Genomic DNA, 24,029 nt, shown 5'->3' on the forward strand with positions numbered 1-24,029 from the left:
CTGGAAAGGCAAGAAAATAAACTGTCAAGACAGAGAAATGCAGAGAGTGGAAAAACTATTGTATTTTCCTCAACCAATTACTATTTGAATCAAGACATTCTTTTATGCTCGATGGCATGATTGCTAGCTCTGTGATCTCCCTCTAACTCCTGAAGACTCACTTCATGGCAAAAATTAAAACAGTCTTGGTGCAACAGTGGTGACTTCCATTCTTTAGCTGTCAGCTTCATGCAAGCTGCTGAGAAAGAATCGCCCATACATTTTTTTTTCCCTTTTCCTAGCTAGCTATCCTAAACAGAATTGCTGCAAGATTCACAAAACTCTCCTCTAGATCCAAGGTAGGTTATTTCAGCTGTACTCCATCACATATATATTTCAAATCTCTAGGTCACATATTTGAACTGCTGCAGCTGTACTGTAAAAATTTGCCATAATAAGCAGCGAAGGGAACCCAAGTCTAATGGTGATAAAGCCATTTCAAGGCCATCCTACAGTCACATTGTTCAGTTACAGTCTTAGTCAATTGTGTAGATAATTTTTTGCTCATTCTCTACTCCAGTAAAGCAGCTGGATCCACTTCCTGCCACGATCCTTGCACTGTGAACTATAGTTTGGACTTAAAATGTTAATGTAGTGTAAAAGCACAGAATACACTAAAGGTTCACATCCCAGTTGCATTCCAAATCACTTACGTGCTACATTGTTCGGATCACTTATTGCCCCACCAGGTGGCACATCCCCTGATGATCTTTTGTTCCTACTTGTAGAGTTTACTGATAAACCATCATCACTACTGGTTCCCATTTCTGCAATAAAGTTTTTTGAGCTGCAATCCTCAGTGCCTGAAAGAAAAAAGAAAAAAAGAAAAAAAAAAAAAAAACAAACAAACAAGGCAGTAAATATCTTTACAAAACTTCTGGATCCCCCATGTGAAAAAATATAGCCATTTACAGAGAGCCTGCAGAGACCCACAGTCTCCTCTGTTCTTTCGATTTGTTCTCCTACAGAGATTTCATTGCATGTTTCCTGGTTTTACCACTTTTAACTTTTGTCAGACAATTTATATTAGATTAAGAAATTGCCACATTACTTCAGGTATTCAGTGACTCAGCTCATAGTTTGAATGCATGTTTGAATGAATTTACCATGATCTGCTCTGTACAGTTTTTTTTAGAAAAGAACGGAATGAACTTACTCAACCTGGCATAGCAACTTTCTCTCTTAGCCTCAGTGTAGGAAAGAAAAAAAAAATTTTAATTCTGGTATTCACATACTGTTCCCACAAGGCAGATATGATATAGCTACAGAAAACTTTAAGTTGACATAGTGCAGCCCAACGAGAGGAGAGAGTTGATTCAGCTCTATTAGTAACAATACACAGAAAAATTGCTATCTTAGTTGAAGCTGTGATATTGTTACATGAGCAATACGCACTGCAAGCACACTTAGGAAAGGTGACTGAGCATCAAGATTCCTAGTCCTGGAGTATGGGTTTGGACAGAATCCCAACAGAACAGTTGTTTCTCAGTAAAATCAAAACCAATACACATGGAGGTTCACATCAAAGTGAAAGCAAAGAAAATACTATGAGCCAAACTCACTCACAATTCAAAGCTCCTTCAGAACTATATACAGTTTAAAGCAGTGTAAAATGTGAGTTTGTCTCTCCCATTTTAGTTTGGTCCTGAAACTTAAGGGCTAACTCATTTAAGTCTGAGGTTTGGTATTAAGGTAGATCTCATCTGCAAGTAATTTTGGAAAGCAGTGACACATGAAATGTCATCTTAATAAGCACAGCAATTGCTATACCTACTTCAAAAAATCCTCGGAGCATCACTTTGGGAGTCATTTTTGCTCCAAGTTGTTTGTTTTGATATATATTTTCGCCTTTCTAACTATGTTAAACCTGTAGTTGATTTTACCAGAACCCTTTACAAACTGAAAAGCAAAAATGGATTAAAATGCTCGTTTATGTCCTTAGATATCCTTAAATGCACTGCTTGAATTATGGTGACTAAATAGGAGTTTATATTTTTGAATGCTTTTTATAAAGAATAATTTCAGCCTTTTTTATATACTCAGCTGATGCTGTTTGACCTTTCTAAAGAAAAAAGAGTACAGCAAAAGTTATGTACAAAAAAAATACATAGCTGAGTAACAGAATAATACTTACAGGCAATCGTACATCTGACCTAGAAAACAAAAAGAAATAACAGAAATTAAAACTTTAAAACTACTAGAGGCTCAAATAAAATAAGGACTGTTTATGTAACAGGTAGTACAAAAAAAAAAAAGTTAAAAAAAAGTATTGTTTCACTACACACTTCTCAACCAGCAAAAGAAATACCTAAAAATTTATTAACAAAAACAACACCAAAAACATTCTGATCAATTAGAGACAAAAGGTAAACATGCTGGTAAAACGTTAATTTCCATATTTTTTCCTCTAACCAGACAAAGTTTATTTTGTCAAAAATCTGGCTTAGCATATGGCGGTTATTTTGCACATAGAAATTTAAAAACAAACCCCAGATCTTAATTAAGAGCCTTAAGTTACCCTCAATACCATCCCACAAAAAGAGGCAGATGAGACTGATAGGGTTTTTATCCACAGGGATTTTTCTTTCATCCTGTGGTTGCATAAACTTTATCATTACTTCTCACAAAAGAGCATTTTGCATTTTCTGAAACAACTCAGTCAAGTCAAAATTCAAAACATTTAGTATATATTCTGGAAACTAGTTTATTGATGTGTACGTACACACAAAATATCAGTAGTTGCCTATTAACTGCAACCTGAAACTAGCCTGCTAGAAACACTGACGGGCACACAAGAATTTTGCTTTGAAAACGTTTTTAGTCTTTCAACTTCATGCTTTTACTCCCAGGTAAGCCATTTCCCTTCCTGCTTGTCCCCGCACAAACTGCCCTACAAATTGTTTTCCTCATCTCCCGCCAGGTGGCAGCACAACATGCTCCTAAAGGAGCGCACTAAAGGCACCACACTGGGGGCTGAAGGCACTTGAGAGAAAAATGTGATTTCCTGGAACTCACAGCCAGCTGACACCAACCGACTGCGGCAGGCACTTTTGTCAGGCAACAAACAAAAGATTGCTTCAGCAGTCGTAGCGGGAATTAAATACAACCATTCACCTTGCAAAGATGCACATGAGAAGGCAAAGGCAAGCAGGGAGAGGTACACGTCCCAAGAACACACGGGGCCCCAGGACGGTGCTGGGGAGCAGATCACGGTTCCCTTGTGCCACAAGGGCTTGCAGGCACGGGAGGTTTCTGGCCACACACCTCTGGGTCTTCCAGCATCATGGCGTGGGCAATCGGAGGCTGCCTCCATCCCCGACTGCTCGGGTGGTGCCTATTGAAGGGCTGCACCCCCCAGTGCATTGCTCCTAGAAAATCCAGTTTAGCTTTATGCTGGATGGTGCCTTACCCACCCAAAGCACTAAGCCTGCTGATAGCAAAGGTTGACACACTTATATGAAGCACTTCAAGTGTTGTCTCATTTTCTTTTTCCACTCTGTTTTCTTAGACGAGGTTGCTACCACCCAACAATGCAATGAGTGAGCAACGGCCCTGGGCAACCTGCTCCTGGTGACCCTGCTCCTGGTGGGGAGGTAGGTTTGATCATCTCCAGGGTCCCTTCCACCCTCGCCCATTCCAGTTCTGAGCTTCCACAAGCTAACTAGAAACAAGCGGCTGTATCGTGACAACACAACGTAGAGCTTGAATCCCAAGTCTCTCACCCCTCAGCTCTGCTGTTGCCGCAACCAGCTCCAACAGCAACAGGGTCACAGGCCCTTTCAGACACACTCTCAAAAAGTTAGAGGATACCATTAAGTTTTGTTCTTCGTATAAGTAGCTACAAAAAGTGGCTGCAAAGATGAGGCAGACAAGCTGACTAGAAGCAACACAGCAGAAGGAAACCCTTCAGCTTTACAATAGTGAGAAATGCAGCAGAAGAAACCCCCAGCCTGCGATGATGTCAGCGCTGCAGCAAAATGTTTGGCCACGCCTCCTAAGCAAAAAAGCTCTTGTAAGAGGCAAAAAAACAACTCCTGATCTTCTCCAGTGCAGTCCTACAGATGTCTCAGGGCACAAAGGATAATAGTTGGTTTCACATCTCCTACTTACAAATGTAACACTCATCGTCAACCTTTCTGAATATTTGAGAGCCCAGCCAAATCGCTAGGCCTTTAGGAAGTGAAGAAACGTGTTCATTTGCACTCAGGTCAAGAATCCTTCTGTATTCTTTCACAAACAAGTGGCCGAGGAAGAGGTGACTACAAAGGAAAAAGCCACTCATATGCAGGAAAACAGCCCTGTGCAGCGTTCCAAGTACAAGCACTGAGCTACCTGGAAACAGCTGCTGAATGATGAGCAAGAGGTGAGATTCCCTGAAATGTGGGGCAATCTAGAAGCAAAGCCAGAAAGATGCTGTGCTTAATAAGAAAGGGAAATTGCAAAAAGAAGAAGAACAAAGAAAAAAGAAACAGAACTGTGTATGTCACAGTGATTTTTACAGCCCCACAGGCAAAACAGCAACAGCCTGACATCTCTCACAACTTGTCCTTAAGTTATTCTCTCTTCCGTAAAACCACCTGAAGATGCCAGTGTTCTTAAATTTTTAAGTTTCTCAGTTCCTTCTCCCTAAAGGTCGAGTTCAGGCATATGGCATCCTTCCTGAGCAACAGGAACAACAGACATCCGATGACTGAGAAATAGCTATACCACTACCAAGCCCCCCACACCCCTGCTTCCCACCTCCCCATTTCTCCCCTGCCTGCCCAAACAATACACACATTGATTCCTGGTTTACCCCCAGCTACAACCATCTGATCTGACAGCAACTTACTACCAAGCTGCCACAAAACCAGTCGTACAGTCATGCGTTGGTTTTGTTAATGATGTTCGAGCAACAAAAGGAAAGCTGTGCTAAAACTTCTGTCTTGGGATGAACGAACGTCCGCCTGGCATTTTATTTGCTTTTGTTCATCACAGACTTCAGCAATCTCGCAATACCCCTCTGACTTTCCAGAAACCTACATTCTAACCAAATTGAACAAAGCACACCCTGCCGGCAGCAGACAGACCTCCTGAAACCCAAAACCACGCAAAACAAATGATCCCATTCCCGAGCGTCAGCCTGCCTGACTCAGTCATTCCATGCTGTATTTTTCAACAAGCCATCGACTTAACTGTTCTCCAGCCTCCTGTTATTACTTAATGAAATGCTATTTATACAAAACATTTGTTTATTATTTCAGAGGATATTCATGCTGAACACATGATTCTCCTTGGGTTCACACCTGACATGCCCAGAGACATGCCAATTCCACTTTTCAATTACATTAATCCATATTACTCATGTACGGAGCTGTTCCCACCCCCCCTCCCCTCCAGACAGCGGGAATGTGCAGGGGAGAACATCTCTCCCCAAGAAAAGCTAGGAAATATTCAACAGATCAAGCAAACGAGAAGACAGCAAAATGTGAAACAGTGAACATTTCAAATGAACAACAGTAGAGGTGTGTATACACAAACTCATCGCTGTCATCAGCTGCATGTAGAGTCTGACCAAAGGGTGTGCTTTGCAGGGGAGCTGAAGAATTCATCTGCACTCACACGAGGTCTGTCCTGCACTCCTCATTTGTTTTGTGGGGTGCAAGAACTGCAGGACTCAACTCCATCCTCCTCAGGTAGACAATGGGTCACATCACTGAGGAATCATTATTATTTTCCTAGGGAATTTTACCAATGAAGAAACTAAGATGGGCTGAGGGAAAACATTTTCAAAAATTCTACGTGACTAAGAAGCCAAAGCTGCACTGATGTTTGCTATAAGACTCAAAGCTTTTCAAGAGGAGGATCTGAAATGTGTCTGCCATACATGAGCACCAGAGTAGCCACGGGAGCTGGGCAGCAGCAGGAAGGCCAGCGGTGCCTCTCCTTCTGCTGGCAGCAAGACATTGGATCGACTCTACAACTTATCTCTACAACTACCTGAAAGGAAGGTGTGGGGATCTGGGGGTCAGCCTCTTCTCACAGACAACTAGCAATAGGACAAGAGGGAATGGCCTCGAGTTGCACCAGGGGAGGTTCAGGTTGGAAATTAGGGGACATTTCTTCTCAGAAAGAGCAGTCAGGCATTGAAATGGGTTTCCCAGGAAGGTGGTGGAGTCAGTGTCCCTGGGGGTGTTCAAGGAAAGGCTGGACGTGGTGCTTAGGGTCATGGTTTAGTGGGTGACATTGGTGGCAGGGGGATGGCTGTACCAGATGATCTTGGAAGCCCTTTCCAACCTTACCGATTATAGGATTCCACGATTCCAACTAGGCTGTGCTGCCAAACTGCACCCTCCAGCAAAATTTGGGTTCCTGCACAGGGGGAAAACCCTCATCAACAGCAACCCACCAGCCTGGGGTGCTCCTTTTTCCAAAACAAACAATGTGGTCTGGTTCATGTAAATAGAGGGTTAGGAAGTTGGCTCTAGAGTCAAAGTGTGAGCAAACCAAAACATCCTAACCAAGAAAACCCCTTAGCCACACATCTTTCTTGAGAAGACACTTGAGGCTGCTGCTTACTATTTCATGTGCTCACCAGTGCGTGCCTTGTGACTCAGATGCAAGAAGCCAGGAAGCTGCTCACACCCCTCTCACAGCTAACGATCTTTCACACCTGTACCTTCTGATCTTCTCTTCTCCACCCACCCATCCTCACAGGTTTGGAAGAGCTCTACACAAACACCACCAAGCTGTCATTACTGTCATCTCCAAATTCCTTCTCAAAGCCCCTCCACAACAGCAATAGCAATCAGACCATTGGCTAATTAAGCTCGGTGCCCACTGAACTTGATCTCACTTCCTTTTTCCCCCTGCTGTGTGCACCTACCATTAGCTGTCCCACACCCATGACTATGGGCTTTTAGGGCAAGCCAACACATTGAAATCATCAAAATGGTTTTAAGACTCTGGGCTTTGCTGAAGTTAGCAGCCACCACTGCCCAGCTGACAAATACTAACTAGCAAAGCCACGACTCCATCACTTGTAGTCTTCTCTGACACCTCAGGTATTTCATACTTGGCACAGGTTTATTCAGAAAGCATTCCAACAGAAAGGTTTTGCTCTAAGTCACACAAAATAAGTGAAAACTAAAGCCAGGAATGCCACCATGAAGCCCTGCAACACTGACGGCGAGATTGCCCAGGCATTGCATCCACAGACTGACAAGGCGCTCCAATACTTGCTCATTTTCTAGGACGTGTAAGGCATTGACTGCTGCTCCAGCTGGGGACATGTTCCCACTGCATTGGGAGTACAGAGTCTAGACCAGCAGGATGCGTTCCTGCAGGAAATATCAGTCTCAAAGGCTGGCTAGGGTTTGGACAGATGCAACATTCTTGTCTCTTTCAACCCATCTCAGGGCTGTTTCACCTTACTCATTTCCATGTTATTGCCAAATCAATGGATTTTGTAGGCTTACAGCACAGGGCAATCAAAATGAGATTACATGAACTGGGACTTAAAACCACGTCCCACTCATTGGGTGTGAATGAGTCTATATGAGCCTACCTCAAGTACCATGCCTTACGTTGGCAAAGGAAAAAAAAAAAAAGATCATAACAGAAAATGAACTAAACCATACTGCCATAGTATCTTGCCTTATTTTCTAATTTCTTCCTAAAATGTCATCTTTAATTCCAAAGCTCTTCTATGCATTTAAGCAAAGTCTATGCATACAAATCATTATACTGTTACACCATTGTAGAATGCATAGAAATTCACAAAGCCTAAATGCAATTAAAGATATGCCAAGCCAAGGAAGCGTTTCCCCTCACGCTTACAGTATTCAAAGAAAAAGGCAATGCAGCTTAAGCCAGTGTGTGTAGACTGGCTCCAAACTATACTAACAGTCCAGAGCTCTCAGCAATTTCAGTGGCGTTAGTAAATTCTCAGCATACCTGCATCAAGTCCTTATTACTTGAACGGGAAAATAGGAAGCAATCAGAGTCTAAGGCAGAAGCTAACTTTTAATTAAGTTGTAAAGTTTCATTTAACATTATTTTCTGGATTTGGTGCAAGTTTATTGGTGGTGGTGGTAGTAGTGGTTTGGGGGTGTTTGTTTTTGTGTTATTTTCTTTTCAATGTATTTTTATTCTGCTAAATCATTCTAACTGTAACCCACAATAGGTTTTTCAATTTAAAGTAGCTCTAGATGAACTCAAAACCATGACATATTTGCTTTCAAAGCAAAACTGAAGATACACTGCAGCGAGTGTCAGCTCTGTTTTCCCTCTGGTATCTTAGGCAGGCACTCATAGCATATCCACAAAACACCATTTCACAGAGTGGTTTAAGAGGGTTTATCCTGGGGGGAAAGCTCAAATTTTAGAAGCAGAACTCAAGATTTTGTGAGATATTTGGAGTCTTCATTTAACCCTAAATGAGCAGCAATGCTAACGAGACTGCATGGGGCTAGCTGGAGGTCCAAAATCCAGAAGAAAAATGAGCTGATGGTTGCTATTAATTGGGTAGGGCTGGGCCCCCTTCTGACACCATATTGTTTTAGGAAGCTATGCAAAACCCTAAAGCAGTTAATAGCCATACACAACTGTGCATAGGCTATTTTGAGCTGTTATGCAGTTATGTGGAAGAAGGAAGAATATTTCCACTTTACAAATATTTGTATTTGACCCGATATTTCTAAATTCTGTCTTCCCCAAAGCAAGCTTTTCTCCAAAGAGGGACCAAATATATTTTTTTCCACTGACTTTTATGAAAAAAATTGAGATTCTGTTTTGTGCAGCACCTCCAGTGAACTAAAAATGTTGTCGAACACAAAGCCTTGTAGAAAAGCCAAGATGAGACACCAAATGAAAATTCACAGTGAAATATACTGGAGAAAATCTTTCCTTCTTTTCCTGGTTTTTCTCTGTATTTGGCCTGTATCTGCTTCTCAGATAGCTAACCTAGGAGTGAGGAATTTTCTGGGCAACGTATCCAAAATAAATAGAAAAATATCTAGAATGGAACTCATCTGAAGTGCAACTGTTAGACTTGCTTCTCCTTCCTCACTCCTACACTTCTAGAAAAGGTTTCTGAGGGTAGTTTCCCAGTGGTTTGGTACCAGGCGATGACTCATCTACCAGTGTACATACAGAACAGGCAACAGAAATACCTAAGGCCAAGAAGCACAGATTTTGGTAGTAAATTGGCTGATAGGAGGCCCAGACACCAAACACGACTGCATTACAACTGATAGCTCACCACTGACCTTAGGAAGCACCACTAGACCTTGTTCCAAAGGCTTCCAGATGAGAAATCAGTTTAAAACTTTTCCATGCAACCCAACAGCTTCTCTATGTTTTCCCCCAAACCTGCAGGTCCTGAAGAACTCCAGGCCATGGGTGCTGCAAGCCACCTCAGTTTGGCAGCACCTCTCTAAGCATCTTGCATTCATCCAGTTGACAAAGCAACAACCAAACTTCATCCTGGAGAAAGGCTGCACAGTTTAATTAATGAGTTTACATTTTCCGTATAAACCAATCAGCCCTACATATAACATCTCCTAAGTGATGGTCCTGCTGAAGGAGTTTATGAACACAACAGTGTGCTTATTCAACAATGGCAATTAGTAGTATTTAGGACAGCCACTTATTAAAAAACAAATTATTATCCTACTCAAGCTGCTTAACACACCAACATCGGTGTAAAGTGCAGCTGAGTGTGCAATAAGCCATGCCTGAATGGAAAACTCCTCTTTTAATATGAATTTTCAGTTAACACAGCCATTTCCTTTCAAAATTAAGAGTTTACAGCATCAACCTTCATTTTATACAAACAAAGCACATTCCTTCATGTGGCCTAAGAGCACTGTTTTTTTTCCACTCTGAGTCATTGCTTAGGCACACCCTGGAAGGAGTAGGATACAATGAAAAAAGGAAAGAGAAAAAAATTAGAGAAAAAAAGAGTCCTGTGGCAACGACACAATGCTAACTGTCCCCAAATCAGCAGGGTTGGCCACCCAGACAACATGGAAAATGCACACCAGAGCCAGCAGCTGCCTGGCCTTTGCTGTGCAGTCATGAAAATGAGGGGCATTTCCTGACAGGGCCCTATTTCAGATCTGTTGAAAGTGATTGAGGCTCTAAGTTTCTCTCTTATCAAAAGTAGATTTCCTTTTCCTAAGTCGGACACTTTGGACTCTTTAGAGCCTTTGCTCAGGAAAGTGTTAAAGCTCACTTTTGAGCTGCATTTGGTTTGAGAGTTTTCAAAGTACTTCTAACTATAAAGGGATTTTAAAAATTATAAAGAAAACTCAGATACGACATGAAGAGAGAAAGGTGAATTACAAAGACCAAATTTTTAATCCATGGGCAGGAGAACCACGGCCCGTGAAAGCCTTCAGCTTCCTTCCTCCCATGAGGAGCTCAAAATTCTGTCTTGCTAGACAGAAATCCTTCTTTTATGGCAGTCTTGATGCTGGTACATGAAAAGCTTGTTGCTCCCTGTGTTCCTGTCTTTTTTTCTATACATGTCTTAGGACCATTCATCTATTTGCCCTTATCAGGCTCCTGAAAACTTCCTAATTTAAAAAGCAATGAGGTGTGCAGCTGGGATAAACCAGCCCGTGACCGCTGCCTGACACAAAGACCTTTCAGGCTAACCTTCATCTCTTCCTTCAAGCTCTGTTACTGTTTATTACAATTTATTTATGCTCCTTCAGTTCGTTAGCTTCTAACTCTACATAAAACACTACAAAAGAACCCAAATCTGTATTGTGTTTCCCTTGCCCTTTAGCTGGGAAAACCTATCCAAAGGGAGGGAGGAAAGCAATCCTCCCCGGCCATCCCCAAAAAGTAGCTCTGGTTTGGTAATGCAGCCTTCATACCACTAGAGGCCTCAATAAAACCAGCAAACTTCAGCCTAACAGTGACTAACAACAGTGAAGCATGCCTGCATTTCCCCCCAAATTGACATATACCGGAAAATACAAGGCTAAGGATGACCGTGCTGGAGTAGGCTGGGCGGATGTAGATGTAAACGCCAGCTGAGCCGCGGTCGTGGGAGCTGACGCCACCATGCCTGGCTGGCTGAGGCAGGCTCAGTGCATCTTCAAGCATCACAAACCTGTCACGAGGGAAGTAATTTTTATACAGTAAGTTATCGTCTAGACCTCATGGTTTCTTCACAGTGGTTATTTACTACTTGTCACATCTTCAGCTGTGCTGTTTTGTATCGAACCCGCAATTTTTGATGAGCCCTAATAGCAAAGCAGCATCAGATCATTTTCTTCAAAATAAATGCAAATTGCCTCGTAGCAAAAAGCGTGGAGCTAAACGTGTTCCAACTCTAAATTAAGTCAGAGCTTCAGCTGATCTACAAGGCTCAGATTATCACAAACGAACAATCTGATTAAAAAAACAATGCTTTTCCATACACCGTTTTCATGTGCAGCAGCATGGGGCCAGTGGGAGACACCGCTGAGGTTTGCCCACAACTGTCTGCCCATTTAATACTTTAATGAATTTAAACTGGAGCAAGAGACAAATGGACTACAAACGTCCAAAACATGTAGTAGTAGTCCTCAGAGGGAACAAAAGATCCATTGTACAGCTCCAGTAAGTTCATCTAGGGCTCTCTTTTCCTCCCCTTTGAACAGAAGCTGAATAGAAACAGGAATGAGAATTGGCTCCACCATCACCCTTTGCCAGACTCGCCTCTGTGAATACATTGAGGCTGGATGAGAAGTTATTCACTGACAACAACTTGGGCTCTCTCTCACTTACCAGTCAATAGATGAGGCCATATATAAAAGGTTATCTTCGTGGCCACCTGTGAGGACCAGCAATGGTGGAAGAAGGCTGGGTGATGCAGCATCACAGCCAGAGATCAATGTGACACTGCAGCCTAGCCAGCTGCAAACTTTTTGCCCTAGGGAAATAATATCCAGGGCTTCTTTCTCTTTCCAAAATATGTGAATGAGTTTGGCTTAGCTCTGATACAAATCAAATATCTATTAGACTGCTTCAAACTCTTGCATTTAAGAGGAAGATAAATTTATGTTACTTATTATGAGTCTTGAGACAACCGTGTTAATCCCCAAAACAAATCGCATATTGTATCATTTTGCTTGGTTTTGCACATCACTTGAAAAAGAAACAGAGGGAACTTCTGAAATAACAAGTAAATTTGTTTACAACATTCTGTTCATTGCTTGCTTGGAGCAGCAGTACCATCTATATAGCTTCCCATAGCCTTTGCCACTTCCATACAATCATGTGTTTTCTGTTACCTGTACTATCAAAACACAAAAACACCCATCTTTCTCCTGCATTGTCCAAACAGACCAAGTTTGCATTAAAAGTTCCTGAAAATAACTTTTTAAGAAAAGAATGCAAGTAAACAAAAGACAAATATTCCTTAAATTTACCTGTTTTTTTTTTTTTTTTTTTTTTTTTTTTTTTTTTTTCCCAAACTGATTGCATTACCAATAAATTAATATCAACCACCAGCAAGTTTAATGATGAAGCACAGCAATTTCAATCAGAAATTCACCTTCCACGTTATGGTGGCTTTCACAAATTTAAAAAAAAACATAAGACTTTAAAAAGAAAATTTCCACACAAGATGTGTTTTTGAAGGCAGACACATTTTATACAGCCAGCCTTCTGTTTAACAGACTGCTTTGGCAAAAAAATGTAAAGCACTTTGAAGATTTATGAGATAATGGTGTGCTACTAAGAATAATTTCATCTCAATGACATTTGACAGTGTTATCCCTAACAAAAAATAAATAAATAAATAAATAAAAAACAGAAAGGGGCGGCAACAAGTGCAGTTCCATTCTCTGAGCATTCTGGCAGAATCAGACTTTGGATGGGTCTGTAGTGTAAATTCTTCTCCTGATTGTGACTGAAAGAAAGCGAGATATTAAGGAGAACTAACACCAGTCAGGTGCCACCAATCATGCAGGAGATTTGTAGGGGAAGGCTCCGTCGGTGTCTCTATTCCTCTGATCTGTCTATAATATTACCTTAGTTAGGCAAATTCCTTTTAAAAAATGTATTTTGGACAGTTAGAAATTCAACCCCCAGACACGCTCCACGCACTTGAAGCAAGTCTCTCTTATTACTTATACACAAAATGGCTGAATGAACGAGGAGTAGCAGGTACTAGAATCAGTCATGACAAGATGAGCTTAATTTTTGTTGCATCTTCAGCAACAGCAGAATAGTTCCTTCAACTAATCATTCTCTGACTAAAACTGAAACTCAGAACAGATCTGATTTTATTTCACAGGCAATGTCTTTGAAACATTAGATGCATTTTCTTTTGTTCCAATGTCCTTAACATACCTCAAACACAGAAACTGAAAAATATCACAACTTCCTCTCAAGTAGCTTTCTAACCTTGAGACCTTATAACCTTCTAAACTGCAGAAACGATTTTCCTTCTCCATCACAAAATACCTTGGAAGCCTAGAAGGACAAGAACTTGATGATTTTTATACCTACAAATCTATATGGATTTATATAGGTTAAAGATAAAACAATGCCTACAATAAACAGAAGCAAAGCATTACCAACCAAAAGAATAACAAATTATAGTAAAAGATTTCTACCCCAGAAATTTTTTTTTTCTGGCCTGACATTAGCATTGAACTTGCTATACTTCACAATAGCTGAAGTACAACATCTCTATCATTTTCGGGAAGGAAACAAGGACAAATACACCCAGAACCAGACAGAGCACAATTACACTATTATTTATTTGCTTAAAGAAGAAAAAAAAAAAAAAAGGGTAAAACATAGGAAAGGCCATGAAAAATAATGCACAAGGGTTGCATTAACACAGATCTTGGTCACAAATAGGATTTTGATTGGTCTTTTAAAAATATTCTTCTACAGTTTCTCATCTATATGTTTGCTGTTGACAATTTCCAAAGCTTTGAATAAAAATTCCACGCAAGTATCTCCATAGGTTTGGAGCAGGAGCTACAGAGAGGGTACAGGAGAAGTTGTTCAGTTCACTATGATGTATTTCATCATGCCCAAATGGGGAAAAGCTTCATCTTCCCAATCAAGCACAGAAGCCACCTTAAATCAGCATTAAGACGGACTAAGTCCTGCATACCACCATTGTATTTTACATGCCCATTACAGACCTAAGTCATTTACTGCACTTTCTCAGGAAACTGCCACATTTCCAGCAGATTAGGGGGCATAACATACACACATGTAACTATCTAGCAACTGCTGCTCACTACCAATAAAGCCTTTAAAGCACCAGTATAAAACAGGAGTCATGCAAAGCTTAAGTGCTCTACACCACACTGACCTTCTTAGGCCAGTGACACATCCTTACGGTTTAGGGTATTAAAGAACATGGGAGAAGTCAGAGTGTCGAGTCAGAAGTCAAAGCCTTGCATTAGATGAGATAAATAATTACGTGACCTTTGTTAACCACTGCATGGCTGTTCACCTGCATGAAACGTGCACGCAGGGACAGAGATAAGACTGAAGTGCAAGCACCTGCACTCCAGCTGCTAAAACCTCCTTTGCTTGCACCTTTTAATTGATGGCACTGTGCAGATTTCGACACTGCCTTCCCTTAACTGCTCTTAGTGGCCTCGTGCTCTCCCCCCACCTTCCAGTAAGAGTTAAACCAAGAGTGATTCACCAGCTGGATTCCTCTGTGCCACTCCTGCCTCTAACAGAAAGTCAGAATGTCACAGAATTATATATAATGCTGACAGAAACGTGACTACCTGCAAAACGGGTTTGAATAAAGAAGATAAAACTTTTATAATTACATAGCACACACACACACACAAAAAAAAAAAAAAAAAAAAAAAAAAAGTGCGTTCTTCACTGGCTATTTCAGCCTCATAACTTCCAGGAGATGCAGCTTTTACTACTGTTTATAGCAATCACATTACAGCAGATTAATTGGGGAAAACAAACTAGCAACAACAAAAAAAGGCTCTTTGACCAATTTGTGCTATTGGCAAGAGGTGCATGCAGGGTTTGATCATCCATTGCCCACATGGCAGAACCCCCACCTTGTGTTTCAGCATCAGCGAGGAGGCAACTTGCAGAAAATAACCGTTAAGAGTTTAAGCAGGATGAAAGACTCTGCTAGGACTGACACGTATGAACCAGACCCAAGGCAAAGCACGCCAAGCCGAACTAAAGACTACTGTTTGTTGCACCCAGGCTGCCCGGTGCAAAGCTAAAAGGCTTCTCATTTGTCCAAGAAACACATTAACTTGAATTCACCAGTGCAGACAAGACTTAAATTAAGAAAGATGCCTGACCCATCACCTGACTCAAGCTATAAAAAGGGAAATATACCCACAAACTTTTTTTTTCCTCTCAAGGGAAAAATGCCATGTTCTGGGACACGAGTCTCCAGATGCCACAAGGCATGAAGGCAGATGTCTAGACAATCCCTAAGGGCTGAGCGTCTTTACAAAGACATTTTCTCTTTTTCTTCTTTAGTGATATATCCTGTTTGTATGACTCATAGCCTTTTAAGATCCACTGTTACAATGCTTTCTCCCCTGCACCGTTCAGCAAGTTTTATGCCTATGCTGCTTCTAAGTGCACGTTGTGAAGGGTGCGTTCGCGGCCTGCTTTAAATCCTTCCTCTACAATTTAGAGCACAGTCCCTGCACCATCTCTCAAAGACACTTAGCAAAGCACATTCCTTACAAGTAAGCCAAACAGAAAAGTCTGTCGATAACTGAGGGGTTTCCTTGTTTTAGAACAGAGGTAAGACCAGCAAGCCTGTACTCCTGCATTGTTGCCCAGGGGAGTCAGGCATAGGTTGGTGAAAAAATAAGCTCTCATCATATCATATATATGATATTGTCATATCAGACATTTCTCAAGATCCTGATTAAACAAACAAACCAAAAAACAACCACCACCACAAAAACCAATATCTTAGCAGGTGCTGTCACGAAAATCAGGGATAGGTTTACATAAAACTGGTAAGATTAAACTATCCTATGAGAAGCAAGCAGGTAGCTTTTAATATGTATCAAAGAAAAAAAAATCACCTCTTCAGCCTACCTAGCCTTATTAACATTTACCAAGAAATGCATCAGCATTAAGCCAACTGATCCCAAACATTGTAACAGTGAACACTTTTGTCCTAGGACTTCAATGCAAGTACTTCAGGCAACCAAGCATCCTTCTGGACTGCGGTAACACACCGCTTTGTCTTTTCAGTCACATGTTACTACTCTGGAGGCAGGAACCTGATGCAAGCAGAGACAAGGCAAGCACAGAAGAAAGCAACAGAAAATAATTAACTTGTTACCGACACAAGAAGATGTCACGATCTGTCATTATGCCTACGCCCTGCACTAAAATCACAAGTGCCACAATAAAAGGCAGCAATTTAATGGAAAAGTCTCCAATAACATCTTCCACATTTTTGTTGCAATACTGACCATTGAGTAGGTCTCAGGAAATTTCTCAAAAACTGAAGTTTGATTATATGACTTACCAGAACCTAACTTTTGTATTCCAATGAAATAAAATGAACTGCCATTGTGCTCTTGTTAACTCCCAATCACAGCATTTATGTTGCAGATTTCTGAAACTGCCTCATCTCAGTAACATCCATTATACCCTACATTCAAGCTACCCAAGCTGGAGACTGTAGGTTGAAACAACTACAGAAAAGGGTATTTTATTCTTTCCATTCTCTGCCCGGATTTAACTAGAACTTTTGCTCCAAGAGTATCACCAGTTTTCCTAATAAATATCTTTTCAAATTCAACGCATCATCAAATCTTAGAACAGTAATTTTTTAAGCTCTTAACACTGTTCCTTTGTTTCCCTTTCCCATGTACCCATGGGATGTTCCACACTTCATGTATCCATCTAAAGACTTAACATCTGTATTATGCAGTCTGAGTTTTCTTTCACTAATTTCATTAATTTTACTGCTATGTCATCAGCAGAGTGCATCCAAGCACGTTTACAAGGACTATCAGAAAAGCTTGGTGAAAATGGTGGCTCAGTCACCCCAGACCCAGTGCCCACACAGCTACAGAACCCAAACCAGAGCGAAACATTATCTTCCAACGATCTTTTGCAGAAACGAGCTTTCCAATAAAGCACCAGAGCTTCCTCCTTTATTTCAAACACTGAGCAGACACCCGAGAGCCAGAACTGCTTTGAATAGGGATGAATTTTAAATGACTAATCATTTCCTCTATTATTATAGAGTTTATGGTGCCTCTTATATCTTGTTTGTGTTTCCATGTGAGCTAGTTCCTTCTGCAGCACTGCAGCTTTTGGTGCTAAGCCCTCTTTTTAAAGCTATAAGCTTACAAGGGGAAAAAAACAAAGCAAAAAAAAACAAAGCAGAAAAACCAAGCTCCCTTGTCTGAGGGCGTCCAGCATGCTTGTCTGCTGAGTGGGATCCACGCTGCTCGTGACAAGCCTGAAGACAATAAGGAACAACAATAAAGGAACAGGCCTAGCAGATGTTGATATTGCTGTTGCTGGATGGAGCCTCTTTTTCCCTTGCTGAATCATTTATTCATTAAAAAACAGTTCCAGGGAAGCCTAAACTATTCATGAATTTGGGCTGAACTTACAGAAGGGTTCACTCAAGGACAGACCCCTCCAACTTGCACTGAAAGCAGCGCAGGAGCTTCTGCAGTGAACTACTCTGAATGCAACACAACATTTGGATGCTGGGCGCGGGGAATAAAAGCCCAGGCAACAAAGGGCTACATTCAGCCGAAATACGGTGCAAGTAGTTCCCGACAGCCAAGGGTTACAGCACTCCGCTGGCACGCAGCAGATTCAGGGCGAAAGCTCCTTGCAAGCACAGAGCAGGGCCTCGGCTCCCCTCCAAAAGCCACCGGCCATCAGCACGGCTCAGCCCGTTCTTTGCCACATGCCCTGAAACAGCACCACGCTCGAAACATGGTCCTGGAGACCCGAGGCCAAGCCCGGAGGAGGGAAACAGGCCTCAAGCAGAGGCACGTGGGGATGCGCCACGGGGGAAAGGATGAGCTGCCTTCCTCTCCCACTGTCTTCCCCTATGGCTCTTGGTTTTACAACGCAAACCACACAGGCAAGAAGCCCAAGCTGAGCCACTCATACATGAGGTCATGCCTAGCGGGCAAATCAACTCAAAACTAGCCAGATGAGGGCTTTCTGGGTTGTTGTCCTGCCAATGCTTGCTCAAATTGCGAGTTCCCCCTGCCCCGCTTCAAAAATTTAAGAACAAATCAAAGTTATTTTCCTGTATCTATGCCACCAAATGTGAAAATAAAGACAGATGTAGATCCATTTATTTTCTTTAATGCTATCCAAAGTCATTTAGAAAGAAATCTGGCCACAGCAGAACTGCATGCACGTACAGGAGGTGAGCCTAGGACACATCCACATTTCATTAGCACCTAGACACCAACTGCCCTGGAGCAGAAAGCACTGTAAAAACAATATATGGACGTTAAAAAGAAGCACTGGGGAAAGGCATCTGTTTGCATGCAGGGGTGGGGAGGCAGCAAAGTACAAACGAAAGGCATAAATTGTTCCTTTTCCTTTCTGTTTAGCTTTCTATGTAATCCAACTGAATAGCTGTAATTTGGGGAACAGCATTAAATTCCTCTACCAGAGGCCACTTGGTACATTCCCCTCATTCAAAAGCAGTCAGAGCACAATGGTAAGAATGTTATTCATTATTTCCTATTACTTAGGGTGGGACTAAATGCTACTCAACAAGCCCATGTATCAGATAGAGACATCTATAATACGTTCACTGAAATGAATATCCTGGGGAGGGAGTGGTATAAGCCACTGAATGCCTTTTTTGTTTATAAGCAAAAATAATAAAAGGTTAATTCCAAAAGCCATCTAATTAATCAAAATTACGTGCATGACGATGGTGTGAAGTGACAGCAGTGAGATCACCATGCAATGCTCTGATTAACACCAGTAAAGGTGGGTTGATATACGTACAGGAAAGCAGAGTTATGCAAACTGGGATATTTGGGGAACCTGTGCTCTAATATGTGCTCTAGCTGCAGCATTCCCAGCCCTTGGAACTGGGCCTGAAGAGCTGCTTTTATTCTGTTACCTTCAGAGAAGAGAAAATCCTACTTTACAGGTAATTTTGACACGGTTTCCCATAGGATCCTACTGGACAAAATGTCCACCATACAGCTAAATAAAAACATCATGCAATGGGTGAGCAATTGGCTAACGGGCAGGGCCCAAAGGGTTATGGTAAATGGAGCTGCGTCAGGCTGGCGGGCGGTCACCAGTGGGGTCCCTCAAGGCTCCATTTTAGGGCCGGTACTTTTCAATATTTTTATAAACGATCTGGATGTAGGAATAGAAGGTATTTTGAGCAAGTTTGCTGATGACACCAAACTTGGAGGAGTCGTGGACTCGAATGAGGGTGGAAAGGCCTTACAGAGGGATCTGGATAGGTTGGAGAGCTGGGCGATCACCAACCGCATGAAGTTCAATAAGAGCAAGTGCCGGGTCCTGCACCTGGGACGGGGAAACCCTGGCTGCACGTACAGACTGGGCAATGAGACGCTGGAGAGCAGCCTAGAAGAGAGGGATCTGGGGGTCGTGGTAGACAGCAAGTTGAATATGAGCCAGCAGTGTGCCCTGGCAGCCAGGAGGGCCAACCGTGTCCTGGGGTGCATCAAGCACGGCGTCGCTAGTAGGTCAAGGGAGGTGATTGTCCCACTATACTCTGTGCTGGTGCGGCCTCACCTCGAGTACTGTGTGCAGTTCTGGGCACCACAGTATAAAAAGGACATGAAACTGTTGGAGAGTGTCCAGAGGAGGGCTACGAAGATGGTGAAAGGCCTGGAGGGGAAGACGTACGAAGAACGGCTGAGGTCACTGGGCCTGTTCAGCCTGGAGAAGAGGAGGCTGAGAGGAGACCTCATCACAGTCTACAACTTCCTCGTAAGGGAGTGTCGAAAGGCAGGAGACCTTTTCTCCATTAACACCAGTGACAGGACCCGCGGGAACGGGGTTAAGCTGAGGCAGGGGAAATTTAGGCTTGACATCAGGAGAGGGTTCTTCACAGAGAGGGTGGTTGCACACTGGAACAGGCTCCCCAGGGAAGTTGTCACTGCACCGAGCCTGTCTGAATTTAAGAAGAGATTGGACTGTGCACTTAGTCACATGGTCTGAACTTTTGGGTAGACCTGTGCGGTGTCAAGAGTTGGACTTGATGATCCTTAAGGGTCCCTTCCAACTCAGGATATTCTATGATTCTATGATTCTAATTTCTCGCTTTAAAAGTGGCCATTCATAAGCAAGACTATTCTTGCAGCATCCACTCAGAGCCCATGAGGCATCATACCCAGTTATGCACAGCAGGGATTACCCAAAAGACTGGATGTTTTTGGCTCCATGGCTTTGGTGACAAACTTGCAACTAGCTGAAAATGCTGCCCAATTTACCTAAGCTTGTCCATCTCCTGCATCTCCATCATCTCTGCAAATTTACACCTTTGATGACAAAAAATACAAATAATAAAGCAAACATAAAGGGGCCAGCCACGAAGGTTGTGCTGAGTTTGGAATTTTGTCCACTCAAGGGCTTCTGTGAGCCACTTCTCTTCTCCCGCCTGCCCTCTGACACCTGGCCAAGCCGGCACGACCGTGGCCCCAGAGCCCAGCAGGCAGATCGGATCGGCAGCCGCCTCACACAAGAGACTGGGCAGAAGTGGAGGAAAGCCTCCGCCCTGCGGCATGGCTTGTTCAATTGCCAGTCAGCATCAAGACTTCTAAAAACAAGAGCAAGACAATGAAAGATCTCAGTGATACGATGGGAGCCAAAATCGCCTGATTTTTTTTTTTTTGCACGCAAATGAATCAAAAGTTCCTGTCTGATAATATCTTCCAGCATACAACTCCCAGCCAGTGGCACATGCCAGGCTGGGGTGGAGAACTGCAGCCATCCACAGCTCTAGCTGGAAGGACAGACACATGGCGCTTGTCAGGATCAGGATCGTAGTTCCCAATTTCCGCTCTACTAATTGCTGGTGCACAAAGGAGGGATAAAATCTGTTAAGTATTTATGAGAAAAGACTGTATGGTAATAAAAAGTAATCAGTGATTGAGATTTTGTTTTGTTTTGTTTTTGATTCTGGATGAATTTTCTGCCCAAGCAGTAAACTTCCAGTTTTTGCAGGCAGTGGAATCTCTCGTTCCCCCTCAAGCAAAAAGATGTGCTTTAAAATAATAGGAGGGAAAAAAAAAAAAAAAAAGCCAACTTCAAGCATTTTTTCCCACTGCTTTCCTCACCACCACACTACTAAGAGCAAAGCTCTGAATATATAAATAGCCTGGCAAGTGTGTAGTATAAACCACACCCCATCTCAGGGCCACTGTCTTAAAGGAAACTGTAATATTAAAAATCCCCACATGTGGAGAATGCAGTATGGTCTGCACTTTATATACTTCTGTACCTCCTTTGGAAGGACACTGAGTACCTCACACAAAAATGCCTCTTCCCCCTATTTTATTTTTATGAGCAGAGAATTTTCAGAAGCTCTCCCAGCCCCACTGTTTTCCACTCCTCCAGAAGCCATGATGGTTTTTAATGAAGAACAGTGGCTAATGTTACGCACGCTCCGGGGTTTGGGAGAATGAGGGCTCCTCCCTGCAAAAAAAACAGCATACACATAGTTTCAGGATGTTAAGGGAGGAAGATGCAACAGAGCACATCTTTCTGCATGACCGAGGTCCCGTCTCGCTGCAGAAGGCTCCCTCCTAGACAAGGGGCAGAAGGCTGCCCCAACCTCCAGCCCGCTCGAGATTCCCAGAGCAATTCTGCCAGCACAAGCTGCAGCCTCCCCTTGTGCAGGCGGACATTTGACACCCAGCAGCACAATTCCAACCGAAAAAGAAAGCAACTTTTCCAGGATATGCAAACCTCTTCTGTGGAGCTTGCTGTTGCTATAGTTATAGGAAGTTGCTGAGAAGTAAGATGTCAGGAAGCTGAGAAGAGGAACCAGACCTTTATAGGACTAACAAGAATCAGAAGTGTTGCATTGCTAAAAAAGTAAAATAAATCCCTTAATGGCATGGTTAAACCTCACACTTTTGTTACAAAGAAAATCCCGATGTTCAGAGGAGACAGGGAACTGGTATGGAATTCCTCTCACAGCTGAATTTCAAGCTCCTTTGTTCTGCCAGATCTGGACACACGTACCTCTCACCAGCTTTCCCCTCTTGCTGTACCAGTTTCAAGTGATTGGTGAATGCCACCCTCCATGCCTCTCATGAAAGCAGTTTGCGTTTTGCTCTGCACTGAGTGAGTAACAGGAAAATAAAACAGGACTCCCCAAGAAGCCAAGACTTTGCTTGCTCTGCTGAAGCTAGAAACTACAACCTCAGCCTGTGCTGTTCTGCGTCTGCCAAAAGCCTTTGAAGTAAATTCTTTGAAGTTGGCCAGAATTGGCTCGGAACTGGAGCAAGTGACGAGCAGGCCGGCTGGGGGGCCAGCTGGGGGCTTCAGTCCCCACACGGTTGAGTGCAAATCAAGCTTGAATTCAGTAGATAAATGTGCCTTTAAAAAAATCACCCTTCTTTTTACAGGTAAAGGAGGCTTCAGTCCTTGCTTACATTCACAAGACGTCCAGTGGGCTGAACCGCAAATTTCAGCAAGTGTCAGCAGATCGGGATGCGTGCGCTCAGTTCGGTTACTCCCACTGCTGCAAACAGCATCTCTTGAGAAACCCCATCTGTGATAGTGCTGGACTAGATGCCAAAACCATTCACCACGCACATTTTGGCATCCACCAGGCTCCCTGCAATATTTCAGCTACAGGGGTAACGCAGCTTTTGTTTTCTCAGAGACAAGAGAGAGAGGGAGGGAGTCATTTAAAAATGTCTTTTTCTGCAATCTATCTGCAAAGGCTAACCCTGATCCTCATTTTCACTTTGTAACCTGGTGGCAGGCAGCCTGCAGTTCCAAGGGTTACAACTTCACATAGCAGAGGTAAGAGGTTTGGGTTAAAGTAACAGTCTGCCTTGAAACAAACCCAACCTGCTTGTTGCCCAGCATGTACCACCACATTAAGCAAGAGGCAAAGGAACATCAAAAGACCACCAAAAAAAGCTGTAATTGTAACACAACAGAAGCATTTCAACCTCCCTGGGATGATCAGCAAGCAAGAGAGCAGAGGCATTAAGAGTGGTGTTGTACGCACATGGAGTGACAGTGCTTTAGCGAACTGATGGGAATTAGGGCAGTTTCTGTTGCACCGAGTGAGGAATTGGAACCTGCACAGCAGGCAGCTGGCTTTTTGGCTGACAGGATTATCAATGCATTTAGACATACTTCGATTCTGAAAAAAAATAAAAAAACAGTTCAAATTAAACCAGTTACATGCAGGAGATTCTGCACCAGGAACAAACTGCCTGAACTTTTGGGGCACCGGGTCTCATCATACAAAGTATTGCTTCTTTTTTTTCTTCCCCTCGTTTCCCAAAAGCTCTATATTCTTTAATGCAAGTCATTCCACTCATAATTTAGAGCTTCTTCTAGAAGTGCTCTTCCTTCAGTCTCTGACCAGATGTATGTAACAACCAAGATGACAGATCAAGATTTTATTGTTCTGCTAAGGTTTTAAAACCATTACTCATAGGCTTTTTTACAAGTCAATATTTTCAATAATTATGGTAAGGAAGAGGAACCCGTCAACACTATTTCCTCTCTATTTGCTCTGCTAATTTTGTGGCTTTCCGCAACAGTCTAAATCAAATAATTTTCAAAATTGAAATCTAAAAAAGCTTCTGTGTTTTTTCTTTTCTTTATTTCTTTTTTAATATAGTCTGCCATTTAACACATTAAGCTCCAGAGCATGCATACTGTTTAAAATGCAGCATCAGAGTGCAGGCATTTCCCCGTGATAAAAATGTTGATGAATTTTTGTATGGCCCTCTGACTGTAAAGCTCTCATAAGGCTGCCTCAAACACTGCAACAGGTTTCCTCCTGGTGATCT

General features: G+C 42.5%; 1 protein-coding gene across 1 annotated transcript in view; it reads right to left on the reverse strand.

Annotated features, from left to right (window-relative positions):
• Nucleotides 1–23,620, reverse strand: part of PTPRJ (protein tyrosine phosphatase receptor type J) — a 40,006-nt gene extending 16,386 nt beyond the window's left edge. Inside the window, exons 1-2 of the mRNA XM_035327369.1 lie at nucleotides 23,614–23,620; nucleotides 10,547–10,551 (exon numbers count right to left, since the gene is read on the reverse strand). The gene's annotated coding sequence lies outside the window, so the exon portion shown is untranslated. The remainder of the gene's footprint in view (nucleotides 1–10,546; nucleotides 10,552–23,613) is intronic.
• Between the last annotated feature and the right edge of the window lie 409 nt (nucleotides 23,621–24,029).

Source organism: Oxyura jamaicensis, chromosome 5 (assembly GCF_011077185.1).
Source record: "Oxyura jamaicensis isolate SHBP4307 breed ruddy duck chromosome 5, BPBGC_Ojam_1.0, whole genome shotgun sequence".
In the NCBI taxonomy this organism is placed as follows: Eukaryota; Metazoa; Chordata; class Aves; order Anseriformes; family Anatidae; genus Oxyura; species Oxyura jamaicensis.